The sequence below is a fragment of the Callithrix jacchus genome, chromosome 2, assembly GCF_049354715.1.
Source record: "Callithrix jacchus isolate 240 chromosome 2, calJac240_pri, whole genome shotgun sequence".
Taxonomy (NCBI): domain Eukaryota; kingdom Metazoa; phylum Chordata; class Mammalia; order Primates; family Cebidae; genus Callithrix; species Callithrix jacchus.
In genome coordinates this window covers 186,701,492-186,715,053 of record NC_133503.1, presented here as the reverse complement: position 1 = coordinate 186,715,053, position 13,562 = coordinate 186,701,492, and positions in this window count along the sequence as shown.

Below are 13,562 nucleotides of genomic sequence, written 5' to 3'. Positions count from 1 at the left end.
AAATATCCACCCACCCCGACCCCAACCCCCAAATGCAACTTCTTGGTACAAATGTCTACCAGAGAAAGCCAAGAACAAAAATGTTTCCTTTTTGCCTGGTTAAAGCTTGATAAAAATATTTTTTTTTAATGATCATTGGGGTCAGAATGTAGCTTAATTAAAAGCTGATATTCAGGCTATTTCTTAAAGGTCTTTCTGCTTTTTCTCTTTTGGATTCTGTGTCTGGGAGTTTTTATCAGTTCACAGAAACCTCTTTTAATTGTATGTTCAGTCTTTCTGTTACCTTACTTTCTTACTGGTATGATTTCTGCCAAGAAAAATGTGATGTGTATTGGCCTTCTAGAAAGCTTAAAATCTTCCAAAAATTCACTCCTCTAAGACTCTTTCCTCTATTTCCTTTCACTTCTATTTCTCCTTCCTTTTTGTCAGGTTTAATTCCTTATGAAGAGATCTAGAGGAGACTTCCAGTGACTCTGAGACCTCTTGAGGAACAACAGAAAAAAGGCACCATAGGCACTATTTTAGGAATTTCTCTGTCTTTCTCATAGCTACCTGAGAGTCATGAGCAGATTCCTCTCAGATTTCAAGCTCTGTTGTTTGTTGTTGTTGTTTCACTGAGTTTCCTAATTTCTTTGGGTTTTGAGGAATACAAGGGGTTACTCTGTACTCTGATAAAGTGCTTGATATTTAAGTGTCCAAAGACCAGCGAGTTACTGGCAAGGACTGAAGTTTTAAAAGTGGCTGACTGCAGTTGCAGTGCATGGTTATTACTTGAAGGAGGCTACTGGTTTCTTTGTGCATTTACATAAGAAAAGTGTGGTTTGGATACTTGGAGATGTGGGAACACTTGCCATGGAGGAATAGACTCTTCTGGGACATGAGCTGATCACAGAGTGGACTGACTGGCATTGGGTTGTGGCTGCCAAATAGGTTAATTTTGCCTGCTGCTCAGATAGAGCCAATTGATCAAGACAGAAGAATTGCAACAGAGAAAGAGTTTATGTCACACAGAGCTGGCCAAAGGGGAACCTAGAGTTTTATTACTCAATCCAGTGTCCTGGGATGTTTTAAGACGGGTTTTTTTTTAAAAGATTACTTGGTGGATAAGGGACCAGGGAATGGGGAATGCTGATTATTCAGGTTGGGTATCAAGTTATACAGAGTCAAAGCAGTCCTCCTGCACTGAGTTGGTCCTGAATAGGTACCACAAGACCAGATAGCCAGTTTACTGGTCTAGGTGGCACCAGCTGGTGCATCAGGATTCAATATCTGAAAAATATGAACACTGATCTTAGGTTTTACAATAGTGATGCTATCTTTGGGAGCTATTGCAGAGGTTTGGAATCTTGCTGCCTCTGGCTGCATGACTTCTAGACCAGAGGACCTAAACTCCTGTGCTGCTGGCTGGTACCAGTCAGTGGCTTGTTAGAAATACAAAAATTAGAAACCAGGCTGCACAGAGGGGGTGAGTGGTAGGCAAGTGAGCACTCCCACCTGAGCTTCTCCTCCTGTCAGCTCAGCCATGGCATTCGATTCTTGTAGGGGTGTGAACCCTATTGTGAACTGCACATGAGCACATGAGAGAGATCTCAGTTGCATGCTCCCTATGAGAATCTAGCTAATGTCTGATGATCTGAAGTGGAACAATTTCATCCTGAAATCATCTTCCTCAGACTACCATCAGTATAAAAATTGTCTTCCACAAAACTGGTTCCTGGTGCCAAAAATATTGGGGACCACTATCCTAGACCATAATTTGTAATCTCCTGGCTAATGTGTTAGCCCTACAAAGGAAGTCTAGTCTTTAGATTAGACAGGATTTAGTTGAGAAAATATCTGTTATCTTTGTTTTAAAGTACAGTTTTTATTCCATATATGTAGAGAAGAGGATAAAACCTTTATGTCAGAAGAAAAAATATGACAAAAAGATTGAGTTCAAGGAAGGTTTTTTACTTTATTTTATAAACCGAAGACATAATCTATATGGTCTGTCAGTAACCCTTTTCCTGATTAGAAAAAAGAAGGGTAACTTATTGCCAGTGCTCATTGAGTTTTACATAAACACACTTTTTGAGGCTGAAGCATATCTCATTGACTTTCAATGTAAAAATAAAATATAAACACTGTTCTTTGAGTTCATTCTTTTATTATTATTATTATACTTTAATTTCTGGGATATATGTGCAGAACCTGCAGGTTTGTTACATAATAGGTATACACACGTGCGGTTTGCTGCACCTGTCAACTCATCACTGACATTAGGTATTTCTCCTAATTCTATCCCTCCTTGAGCTCTCCACCCCATGACAGGCCCCAGTATGTGATGTTCCCTTTTCTCTGCTTGGGGGTTCTCGTTGTTCGACTCCCACTTATGAGTGAAAACATAAGGTGTTTGGTTTTCTGTTCCTATGCTAGTTTTCTGAGAATGATGGTTTCCAGCTTCATCCATGTTCCTGCAAAGGGACTCATCCTTTTTTATGGCTGCATAGTATTCCATGGTGTATATGTGCCAGATTTTCTTTATCCAGTCTATAATTAATGGGTATTTGGGTTGGTTCCAAGTCTTTGCTATTGTGAACAGTGCTGCAATGAACATATGTGTGCATGTGTCTTTATAGTAGAACAATTTATAATCCTTTGAGTATATACCCAGTAATGGGATCGCTGGGACAAATGGAATTTATTGTTCAAAATCCTTGAGGAATTTCTACACTGTCTTCTACAATGGTTGAACTAATTTACACTCCCACCAACAGTGTAAAACAACTCCTATTTCTCCACATCCTCTCTGATATCTGTTTTTCCCCGGCTTTTTAATGATCGCCATTCTAACTGGCGTGAGAAGGTATCTCAATGTGGTTTTGATTTGCATTTCTCTAATGACCAGTGATGAGCTTTTTTTCATATGTTTTTGTTCATAAATGTCTTTTGAGAAGTGTCTGTTAATATCCTTCACCCACTTTTGATGGGGTAGTTTGTTTTTTGTAAATTCTTTGCAGATTCCGGATATTAGCCTTTTGTCAGATGAATAGATTGCAAAAATTTTCTCCCATTCTGTAGGTTACCTGTTCACTCTGATGATAATTTTTGTTTGTTTGTTTGTTTGCTTTGCTTTTGCTGTGCAGAAGCCCTTTAGTTTAATTATATCCCATTTGTCCATTTTGGCTTTAGTTGCCATTGGTTTTGGTGTTTTAGTCATGAAGTCTTTGCCCATGCCTATGTCCTAAATGGTATTGCCTAGGTTTTCTTCTAGGGTCTTCTAGTTATTTCTAAACAGAACTAACATCAGAATCGTATGAATCATAAGAGTCATCTATTTTGGAAAAATCAGATTCATCACGTGAATCTTTGGCCAACAACTGTTCGAGAATGATGTTAACATCATGTGTAGGAAGCCTACATTTTCAGTGATTGAGAATTACTATATTTTGTAAGTAGAAATACCACTACTAACAGCAGAATGCTATAAACAGAATAAAGTCTTTTGTTTCCAAAGTTAATATACTAGAGCACTGAGAATAAATAATAAAAGCAAGATATTTTGTGGCAACATTATCTCAGAGTAAACATTGCAGCCACAAATCCTGGCAAGTATTCTCAGAGCAAATGGGAAAGGGCTTAATTCCACAAAATTGACATGCAGCTTTTGACAAAAACAACCTTGATGCAGATCATAAGAGAATTTGTATTCTATAAGCGTCAACAAGTCTGTTAGGTTTTCCAAGGTCTAAATAGTTGTTCAAAATTATTGAAAGCCTGTTGACATTTTATTGTCTGAAATATTTGAATTATTTGAGTAATGTGAAAGATCTTAAAGTTCCAATCCTTTCTTATCAAGTACATTTTATAGTTTCTATTCAATTTAGTTTTGTGGGTTACCATTTGAAATGTTACAATTTTTAATATGAGTTAATTTCACGTAGGATAGCGTCCTGTCTTTAGTTATTTTACCAACTTGAGTTAACTTTTAGCACATTATGATAAAAGACAGTTAGCAATGAGGGTTTTTATCCAGAATCTAGTTTGGAAAGTGTTATGCAAATATATATACACACACATACATTTCTGGACTAAATTCTCTTATAAAATGTTAACATGAATGCATTTTGCAAATATGCTGTGATTTTTCAGAACTTACCTGATTTGAATGTAATGGGAACAATAGGCATGCCTGCATAAGTTAGCAAGAAATTTGAGAAAACTACTCTGAAAGTCTTTTAAAAAATGACAGATGTATTCCTTTGACCAGAAGTTTCCAAATGTACTTCTTTCCATTTGTTTATAGATTTATGACTCTAGAATTTCATTTAGGAAAACTCTCATTCAAATGCAGAAAGGAAAGGCAGCCCAAAGGGAAGATAGAAATGCCTCACCAACATGCATAGGCTGAGAAGTAGTTACATGGGCCATACATAATGAAACTGTGTGAATAAAAAGTGCAAGTGGAAAACCATTAAATTATATAAACATAAAATAGCCATATCCAGATTATATGCATCTCTCTGCATCTAAATGGGTGAAGTAATGTATTGAAATAATAAGAAATAATAGTTGTAATTTGGAAAATAGAAGAGTACACTATACAATATATTCCAGGGAAAATAATAGCAATTAAAGACAGTGATGACTTTTTGCACATATACACACAAATAAACTATGTTTCAAATATTAAGACATTTTAAATATTAAGTTTTATTTAAAGAATATTTCCATGATTGAAATCTGCAAAAAGTAATAAAAACAATCTTCTACTCCTCAGTTTTCAGATCTGCAATTTTATTTTCATTCATCATTAAAAATTGAAATGGTTAATTTGAGTATTATCTTAAATTACCTTTCATTTTGCCACAATTGCTAGTTTTCTAATCTTCAGTATGTATTGATGTATGTGTGTGTATATATGTATATATATATATACACACACACACACAAAGCTATACATATACACACATATATATATACATATGTGTGTATATAATTTTATTTTGCTTTCTATTCAGTAAAAATGCCTATTGTATTTGAGTCCTATTTATTACTTCTTGACAACAAGCACTATCTACTACAGAATAGCATCATTTATTTCATTCATAGGAGCATTTTATTAGCCTAAAGTATTTAATGATAAAAATCAAGTGCTTTGAGGGTTTCATCAATCATATGATGCAGACTGATTTTTACAAACAATTCACGTTACTTCCACTGGCAATGTCACAATTTACCCAGACTCTGCTGCTTTTATAATAGCTATCTAAAGTATAGTTGTTCCCATTCTTAGAATAAATGGAAGATAATTTTCAAAGAATTCAGGGATATCTTAAAACACATTTGTTACTTTTCATCACAAAGACTTCTCAAACTTATTTCATAAAAGTGACAGTGAAATGTGAATATCTTGTAATATCTGGAATATAAATAGGCATTATAACTTTTGAAGGATATAAAGTTTTAAATTTAGAGGATTAAGAACTTGAGATTAAAACGATACTGGCCTTAGGCAGCTCATTAATTCTACACATATATGGTCTCATATGTCCTTCAACAACATATTTGAAATCTTTTAGCTTAAGGTATTCCATTATTTTTTTAATAATATGTCATTTGAGAAACATTAGTTCAATATTTTCAAAACTGCTGTCTAATATGTCCCAAACTCATTAACACCAAAAAAATAACAGGAAAATGAGTTGGCATTAAACTGTATGTCATTTGTTTAGGTAATTCAGTGTGAAAGATGAAAAGTAATATATTTGAAAAGCAATTTTATACTAGCATATTTTTCTCCTCTTCTCATTGATACAATATTATCTCCAAGGTCATTGTAGTATCAATACATAAATGCCTCTCGTTAATACAGATAACTTTCCAATATTTGAAAACTGTGATTCTTGATATGCTTTGGGGAAAATGCTAAATTCTACAAATAATTTAATGAAAAGACTAAACAAAAATTTCACTTATTAAACAGATCAATAGTCTTTGGATATATGTAAAAATAATAAAACAATATAGAATATTTGTTCATAGTTAATTTTGAAGTGTTAATCTCAACCAGCAATTGTTCTCTAAATTTCAGATTTGTCGATTCAATGTGAGAGTCAACAGAAATCATGTAATTAATATTTGCACATTGCCACATATGGTAGCTTTTGTAATGACATATGGTTTAGTTGACCTGTTTTGTTCTTACAGTCAGCTCCTCTTCTTTCTCCCTCCCCTGAAACTCCATTGATATTTCACACTGATGATTACGTTTCCCTGTCAAAAGCCTCCTGTTTCCTCTCTTGTCCTCTAATGTACTATTTCCTACATAGAGACGAGAATAACTATACAAAATCAGAGATCACATCACATTTCACTCTGCTAAAATCTCTTCAATAACTTCATGTCCTTATCATGGTTCTCACAACGTTAAGACATTCTGGCCTATCATCAGTACTTTAATTTCACGTAATGCTGTCCTCCACTTTAGCTATATCTAGGCTATGTTTTTCTTGTGGTTTCTTGACCATATAAAGCACATTCGCACCTCAGTGCCTTGGTACTTACTAGTGCAGCTGCTGGTATCTTCCTTCAGATTTTTCCGGGACTTGACATTTCATTAGAGTCAGGTTATACCTCACCGAATCGCTCACAGGATTGCCACTTTTGATATCTTTTAACTTCTATAAAATAGTATTTCTCATCTCTATTTCACCATACACTATTTATTTGTTCAATGGTATTTATAGGATTTGAGCTGAAATCTTACATTTATGTTTACTGATTTTTTTTGTCGTTTCCTCAGTAGTACAAAGCAAGTATATGAAGACAGATTTATTGTTTTGTTTATCATACAATCCAAAATATTCAATCACACATGAAAAGTACTAAAGAAACTCTAAAATAAATGAATGAATCAAAATAAAATGGCATTATATATAGAAAACATGTACATTTTAAAAATTCTGATGAACTTTTGTTCTTTTCTTATTTTAGGAGAGTCTAGAATAGTTATTATAGTTTTTCCTTCTTTTAAGGCTATATAAATTGACCATTCATTATAGTTATAATCTTTGGTTTATTTTATTTTAATGGGCAAACAATAGTTGTGTATGTTTTATATGCAATATTTTAAATATAATTATACATGTATGCTTTGTGGAATTATCAAATCAGGCTAGTTAATTGGTTCATCACCTCAAATATTTATCATCGAACTCTATGTTTAAACTACTGTGGGATAGTGTTACTATCCTGTACAGATTTGAGGCATAAGTAATTCCAAAAGTCAAAGAAATATGACTGAGGAGATAACTAAGATTTATAATCATGCAACTAAACATTTTTAAAAACAATATTAAAAGGGAAGCATTTAAGAAGTATTAGAATCAAGCCTATTTCTATCTAGAGAAGAAATAGAATATCTGATATAAATTCAAGTTGAGAAAGACAAAACAAAACTTTTATCCAAGGAATGCAAGTCTCCTATAAATTATCAGACCCAGAGAAGAGACTCATGTCCCATATCCTGCCTTGAACAAAGTTATTCTCTCGAAGTGGTTACTATGTAGACTCTAGACTGACTGTATGAATTACCCAAACCATGCCACACACAAGATACCATAACTCATACCCTGTAGTTCAACAATGTGTAGCCAATCACCGATCAATATTACTTCTGTAAACCAATGAAAATCTTGACAACCAACTTTGTATCAGCCCACTCTTGTCTCCCCTATTCTTCTACCTACTTTTTTTTTTTTGTCTTTTTACCTGCTTTTAACAAAGGCTGAACTGAACAGAAGCCTATATCCAAATTTACTTGGATCTGAGCCTTCTGGGCAATTGTCTTAGACTTAGCTTAGGTAAATTCATTGAATTTATATTTTGTGCCTCAGCTTCTTCCTTTAGGTTGACAAAGTTTATCTAAATTTGTTTGTGATGTGTTTAGATTTAGTATTTTTTCCCAAACAAGCAAATGTTTCCTTCAAAAACAAAGTGCCAATTGCTCTTTTCTCAGATAAAAATTAACTTTCCAAAAAGTTTCCACCATTACTTAATATCACTTCCCATAATTTTTATTGTTCTATAAAGTGAGTTAAGGCTGGGGAATTCACCTACCATCATTTATCGAACTCTCAGTATGCATGGAAAAATCAACTGAATGTTTTACGTACCACATTTGATTTTATATTTTCCTATTCCTGTGAGGCATGAAAATTTATATTTCAAAGACATAAAACTGAGAATCACGTATTTTAAATTCAATTATACATAGTCATCTTTCAGTAAATGAGAAATTAAAACCTAGGTCAACATTATTTTAGGCTCATACATGTAACTTCCATATGCATTGAGAGAGAAAATTTAAAAAAAAAATTATGAAAGGAATTAATATTTTCACTAGCTTTCATTCTTCTAGCTTTTTAAATTTCATATATAAAAACATGCATGTAGAATAGTGCCTGGGGTCAAAAATTGTCAAATATAGTTTTGTAGTCAGGCATGTTTGCTCATGAATGTAATCTTAGCATTCTTGGAAACCAAGGCAGGAAGGTGGATAACTTGAAGCCAGAAGTTCGAGACTAGCCTGGGCAAAATTATGAGATCTCTTCTCTGAAAATAATTAATTTATAATACAAACTTAGATATAAACATGTGTGTGTATACACGTGTGTGTGTGAGTGAGTGTGTGTGTGTGTGTGTGTGTATATTTATAGTTTGGTGGAATCAAGGAATTAAAATCACAAAATTACATGTCTATGTCCAGCTACAATGAAGTAACAAGGAATATAACACTCATAGTGAAAACAAGAAAACCTAATTAAGAATAAAAGAAGAAAAAGGGATATTTTCAGACAAATTTGGGAGTTACTGATGAAACCACGACTTAGGAAGACTTTATCTTAGAATCTGGGGTTGCAGCAAATATTTGCTACTATGTATTGCTAATCTTGTTATGAGGCAAGTTAGATGAAAAGAATCCAGAATCTCAATGAAACCTAAACTATAACATACTCAAGAAGATACAGAAAAAAGGAGGTAAAGAATATGTTAAAACTGTGAATAATTTTGCCAGGTGATGGCAAAAATCGTATGAAAATTCTATACATGGAAATTTTAATAGGTTAAATTAATGATTCAATAGAGGCATTCAAAAGTAGCTTAGGCATAGCAGAAGAAAGTCCAGAAAACCGGAAGATAAAAATAATAGAAAATAAATTGAAACAGAGGGAAAAATAATTGCAAATACACGAAAGAGCTTAAGAAATAATGTGGAATGTAATAAAATATTTTAAGAAGTAGATCCAGAAGGATTGGAAACAAGCATGTTACAAAAGCAATATTTGGAGGAATATTATCTGTGAATTTTCTGATACTGTTGAGTCATAAAACAACAGATTCAAGAAGGATAAAGAAAATTCTTTAGGCATGTTATAGTTAACTGCTAAATACTAAAGATGAAAAAGAAAATTTGTAAAGCAGCCAAAGGAAAAAAAAGACACTGTTTTCAAAGGGATACTTATATCTAATTTATAATAGAATATAATTATATTCATCAGAAAGCAAATCACATCTTTAAAGTATAAAGAGGAAAAAAATAGTCAAAAACCAACAATAGTTTTCTGTTTCTATACCAAGAATATAATATCTACTGAGTTAACCCTTTACAGCACACTAAGATTTTTTTTATATATAACCACAGTACCATTATTGACTTCTGACAATTTAGCACTGATGCAACACTCTTACCTAATCCACTGTCTATATTCCAATTATGTTATGTGACCCAATGATCTTCTTTACAGTAATTATTTTCCACCGTTACAGGATCAAATCTAAGATTGGGTGTTTTCTTTACTTGTCAATTTTCCTTAATCTTCTTTAATGGCAAAGAATTTGTCTCCCTGGTGTTTTTGACATCAATTATTAGAAATTGAGGGAATCTGTGGGGATCGCTCCCGTGTGAGGCCCCTAGGAAATGGGCCTTGCCATGCGGTGAGCTTGAGCCCAGACACAGATCCCTGGTTGGGGGAGTCGAGCTGAGGGAAAGCAGGAACCGAGAGAGGAACTATATGTTGTTGAAAATAATTAACAGACATTACTTTATGTATATGAGGACTTGCAAGGCATTGTGACCACTTTTGGCTCTTTATGGTTTATTGCTTGATTGTGTTCATTTTGGACCCTTGTTACCTTCATTGTAAAATATTAACTTAAGTATTTACACTTGGTAACTTACTTACCATAACTTACTGGGTGTAACTGTAACTTACTTACCATAGCTTACAGGGCGTAACTGTAACTTGCCTACCATAGCTTATAGGGCGTGACTGTAACTTGCTTACCATGACCTATTGGGCGTAACCTACTTACTGAAAGTAACCTACTTACTGGGCGTAACCTACTTACTGGACTTAACTTACTTACTGGGCGTAACTTAGTGGGCATAACTTGCTTACTGTAACTTAAGTACGTTGATCTGGTGTAAACAACTTTGACTTCAGAAAGTATATAATGAAACGTGTTGCAAAAATAAAATTGTTGCTTGGACATAGCCTAAGCCAGCCCTCCAGACTCCGCTTTTCTATTTCCTTTCACTTCCATGCACTCTCTCCCTCAGGTTGAATGAGACATCTACGTTGGCAGTCTCGGGGACTCCTGCAGGTCGGTAGTCCCCCGGCAGACGTGCCGGACCCCAACAAGAAATAATAAACCCACCTTTTGTACATAAAATGTTTTTCATTTTCAGCTTTCTAATAATTTATTATTATTATATTCAGGTATGCATTCCAAATAAAATACTAAATACATGTCATTGTGTCATTCTCAGGGTAAGATACTCTAAAGCACATAATGTCTATCTACTCTTTTACTGATACTTTCATCATCTGGTCAAAGTCTTGTTCTTCACTGTAGAGTTATTCTTTCTCTTTGAAACTATAAAGAATTCTGTATGGGGAAAATTTTAAATCATATCAATACACCTTTCTCACCAAGAGATTAGATGTAGCCATTATCATGAAGCAGACATTACACTTTTTGACCTCAATTTTCTAATGTTAATGGAAATAAAAATAGATGTAAACATAAAAGAAAGAGTAACAGACATGTCTCCCAGACAGACATTTCTAGCTCCACAATTGAAGCAGACGGTGGCTTTGAGCCAAATGTATTTCTCTGTTAGTAAAATGTAAATAATAATTACATTTAGTGGATAAGATTGTTATAAGAATTGAATCAGTCAAAAAATACAAAACCATTAGTAAAATTTATAGGAAAAGTTGAATATCAGCACCTGTTATGAACAGTATTTCTATTATAGTTAGTATAGTTATTTTATAATTATTATTGTTCCTAAATATTAAAATAATTTAAATTTTCCTTATGTTTCTCCTTTTTAAACTTTTTTATTGATACATGAAATTCATATGTATTTAGGGGTTCATGTGATATTTTGTTATACGTATAGAATGTGTAATGATCAAATCAGGGTATTTAGTATTCGTCACCTCAAGAATTTATCATTTTATATGCTGGAAACATTTCAAGGCCTCTTGTTTAGATATTTAAAAATATACAATATATTGTTGTTAAATATAGTCACCCTACTCTGCTATTGGACCTTTGAACTTACTCCTTTTATCTATTGGTTTGTATCCACTAACCAACCTATATTCATTTTCTCCCTCTACACCCTTCAAGGCCTCTGATATCTACCATTCCACTCTCTACCTCCATGCAATCAGCTTTTGTAAAACCCACAAATAAGTGAAAGCATTTTTTTTCATATAATACTTGTTCTTTTTTTCTCCCAGCTTTATTGAAATATAATAGATATACTAAAAATATACATAAATTTAATATGTATATTTAGTTAATATACACAATTTGATGAGTTTGGATATAGGTATACATTTGTGTTACCATCATCACAATGAAGGCAATAAATTTATCCATCACCCACAAAAGTTTCTTTAAGTTCCCTGGTTTTTCTGTTTGTTTTCTTGTGGGAAGAACAGATTACTTATCATTGTCCAAAGTCAAAATCTGGAAGTCCTCTTTTAGCCTTTGGTATCCTAATTTTATCAAATTCGTTATAATTGAATAATGGTTTTCTTCTACGTTTCTTATGGATTTGTCCTTTTTATCTCCATCTTTGTTGCCATACTTTCATCATGTTCTCACTGGTCAATTGTATTAGCCTCTTGGCTGCCCTTTCAATTTTTTTTTGAGAATATTCTTTTTTTTATTATACTTTAAGTTCTGGGGTACATGTGCAGTTTGTGTAGGATTGCTACACAGGTATACACATGTCCTGGCGGTTTGCTTATTTCGCTTAACAAACTGATCCCAGTTCCATCTGTGTTGCTGCAAATGACATGACTCCAATGTTTTTAGTGGCCAAATAATGTTTCATTTTGTATATATACCAAGTTTTCTTTATTTATTCTTCCACTAATGGACACTTAGGTTGATTTCAGATCTCGGTTCTATTAGTCAGTTATCTCACTATTATAAGGAAATATTTGTGATAGGATAATTTATAAAGAAAAGAGGTTTAATTGGCTCAGGTTCTGAAGGCTGTACAGGAAGCATGGCAGCAGCTGCTTCTGGGGAGGCCTCAGGGAGATTTTACCTACAGCAGAAAGCAAAGTGGGAGAAGTAGCATGTCTTATATGGCAGGAGCAGGAGGAAGAGAGAAAAGATAGGTGTTACACACTTTTAAACAACCAAATCTCAGGATAACACACTCACTATCACAAGAACAGCATCAAGAGGCTGGTGCTAACCCATTCATGAGAATTTCACCCCCACGATCCTATCACCTCCCACCAGGCCCCACCTACAACACTGTAGGTTACAATTGGAGGAGATGTGGTGGGAAATCAGAGCCAAACTATATTCGTGGCTATTGTGAATAGTGCTGCAGTAGACATGTAAGCACAGATATCTTTAATATACTGATTTGTATTGGATAAATACACAATACTGGGGGGTCTGGATTGTATGGTACAACCATTTTTGTTTCTTGAGAAACCTCAAAATTGTTTTTCATAGTGGCTGTGCTAATTTACATTTCTACAACATGTATGAGTTCCTGTTCTCCACATCCTGACCAATATGTATCTTACTTTTGTCTGTTCAGTAATAGCCATTCTAACTGGGGTGAGATAGCTCATTGTGGTTTTGATTGTTTTTTTCTTGATGATTGGTGATATTGAGCACATTTTCATATACCTGTTGGTCATTTATACATCTTCTTTTGAGAAACGTCTATTCATGTTTTTTCCCACTCCACACAACCCTGAATGTGCCTGATCTTGTCCACTAAAAAAATATAATAATAATAATAATAATAATAATTGTTTGAAAAGTTTGGTGAATCAAAGTGACAAAAACAGAGTTACTTTGTAATAGGAAGTTTGGGTGCAACGTATGATTTACCTAAATTAGATAAATTCAAAGTAGAAAGATTATAAAAGCTATAATAATATTAATGAGTTAAATTCTGTTTTTTGGAGTACAGTCCTTTTTTTATTAATTCCAGTAATAAATGTGGGATTTGGTGCTAAATATCA